Source organism: Heterodontus francisci, unplaced genomic scaffold, assembly GCF_036365525.1.
Source record: "Heterodontus francisci isolate sHetFra1 unplaced genomic scaffold, sHetFra1.hap1 HAP1_SCAFFOLD_184, whole genome shotgun sequence".
NCBI classification, from domain to species: domain Eukaryota; kingdom Metazoa; phylum Chordata; class Chondrichthyes; order Heterodontiformes; family Heterodontidae; genus Heterodontus; species Heterodontus francisci.
In genome coordinates this window covers 1251315-1254126 of record NW_027141723.1, presented here as the reverse complement: position 1 = coordinate 1254126, position 2812 = coordinate 1251315, and positions in this window count along the sequence as shown.

Genomic DNA, 2812 nt, shown 5'->3' with positions numbered 1-2812 from the left:
GACTACGTGCTGAGGGACGCACTACAGCTTGGGGCAGCCACTGCAAAGGCTCACTGGGGAAGACCACTGTGTAAGGTCCCCCCACAAGGTGAAGTGAGGGACTGGATCCATGGAAATCCCCTCGGGCTGTATCCAGAAAATATTTCTCCGCCTCCAGGCTCACTTCTTTGACCAGGAGTCCTCCTCCCGACCAGCAGACCCATTCACCCACCTCCAGCATTCTCCCTCTACCTGGACCCCTCCCCCTGGCCACTTACCCGCTCTTGATCTCTTCATTGAAAACTGTCGGCTGGACATTTGTCATCTCAATTTCTCTGCCCCCCTCACTCACTCTCACCTGTCCCCCTCTGATCTTGAGGCACTCCGTTCCCTCAGGTCTAACCCCGACATGGTCATCAAACCTGCAGACAAGGGTGGTGCTGTTGTTGTATGGCGTACCGACCTCTACCTTGCAGAGGCTCAGCGCCAACTCACAGACACTTCTTCCTACCTCCCTCTGGACCATGACCAAATTGGCGAAAATCACGCCACCGTCCAAAGGAGTGTCACTGACCTCATCTCCTCTGGAGATCTTCCTTCTACAGCTTCCAACCTCATAGTCCCGCAACCCCGGACAGCCCGCTTCTACCTCCTAACCAAAATCCACAAACGGGAATGTCCCGGCAGACCCATTGTGTCAGCCTGCTCCTGCCCCACTTTACTTACTTCTTCCTATCTTGACTCTATCTTTTCTCCGCTGGTCCAGTCTCTTCCCACCTACATCCGTGACTCTTCTGACGCCTTACGTCATTTTGACAATTTCCAGTTTCCTGGTCCCAACCGCCTCCTCTTTACTATGGACGTCCAATCGCTCTGCACCTCCGTCCCCCACCAGGATGGTTTGAGGGCTCTCCGCTTCTTCCTGGAACAGAGGCCCAACCAGTCCCCATCCACCACCACCCTCCTCCGCCTGGCTGAACTTGTTCTCACATTGAACAACTTCTCCTTCAACTCCACGCACTTCCTTCAAGTAAAAGGTGTCGCTATGGGTACCCGCATGGGTCCTAGTTATGCCTGTCTTTTTGTGGGATATGTCGAGCATTCTTTGTTCCTGTCCTACTCAGGCCCCCTCCCCCAACTCTTTTTCGGGTACATTGATGACTGTATCGGTGCCGTTTCCTGCTCCCGCCCCGAACTGGAAAACTTTATCAACTTTGCTTCCAATTTCCACTCTTCTCTCACCCTTACATGGTCCATCTCTGACACTTCCCTTCCCTTCCTCGACTTCTCTGTCTCCATCTCTGGGGATAGGTTGTCTACTAATATCCATTATAAGCCCACCGACTCCCACAGCTACCTCGACTACACTTCTTCACACACTACCTCCTGTAAGGGCTCCATTCCATTCTCCCAGTTTTTCCGTCTTCGACGCATCTGCTCTGATGATGCTACCTTCCATGACGGTGCTTCTGGTATGACCTCCTTTTTCTTCAACCGAGGAATCCCCCCCACTGTTGTTGACAGGGCCCGCAACCGTGTCCGGCCCATTTCCCGTACCTCTGCCCTCAACCCTTCCCTTCCCTCCCAGAACGGTGACAGGGTTCCCCTTGTCCTCACTTTCCACCCCATCAGCCTCCATATCCAAAGGATCATCCTCTGCTATTTCCGCCACCTCCAGCGTGATGCCACTACCAAACGCATCTTCCCCTGTCAGCATTCGGAAAGGATCGTTCCCTCCGTGAAAACCTGGTCCACTCCTCCATTACCCCCACCACCTCGTCCCCATCCCATGGCACCTTCCCCTGCAAACGCAGGAGGTGTAATACCTGCCCATTTACCTCCTCTCTCCTCACTATCCCAGGCCCCAAATGCTCCTTTCAGGTGAAGCAGCGATTTACTTGTACTTCTTTTGATGTAGCATACTGTATTCGCTGCTCACAATGTGGTCTCCTCTATATTGGGGAGACCAAGCGCAGACTGGGTGACCGTTTTGCGGAACACCTCCGCTCGGTCCGCTAGCAGGACCCTGAGCTTCCGGTTTCTTGCCATTTAAACACTCCCCCCTGCTCTCATGCTCACATCTCTGTCCTGGGATTGCTGCAGTGTGCCAGTGAACGTCAACGCAAGCTCGAGGAGCAGCATCTCATCTTCCGATTAGGCACACTACAGCCTGCCGGAATGAACATTGAGTTCAATAATTTCAGAGCATGACAGCCCCCCATTTTACTTTCATTTTTAGTTGTTTTTTCTTTTTTCTTCTTTTTTCCTTTTTACATTTTTTACAACCTTTTATATTGCATTTATTTCATTTCATCTTAGTTTATTCAGTTTGCTTACCCACTGTTTATTTTCAGGTTTGCTCTTGCTGCTGTTCAATATTCAGTCCGTTAACACCTATTCTGTAAAAATGCTTTGTCTTTCAACACACGATTAACATATTGTTTGCCTTTGCTCCATGACCTTTTGGTCAGCTATGTGGCCTTGTCCAACCTGCACCTTCTCCTTTGTTATCTCTTGCCCCACCCCCACCTCACTTGCTTATAACCTGTGCCATTTTTAATATTTGTCAGTTCCAAAGAAGGGTCACTGACCCAAAACGTTAACTCTGCTTCTCTTTCCACAGATGCTGCCAGACCTGCTGAGTGGTTCCAGTATTTCTTGTTTTTATTCCAGAAAATATTTGTTTGCTGCAAAAAGTACATGGCAGGTAAAATGAAATGGAAGGGTTGTGAGGCAATTCATTCCTGTACTGAAGGAAACTGATCTCCTTTGCAATCTTTGTATTGTTGACTTGGTGCTGTTTTTGAACTGTTCTGTAATGTATCTTTTTACA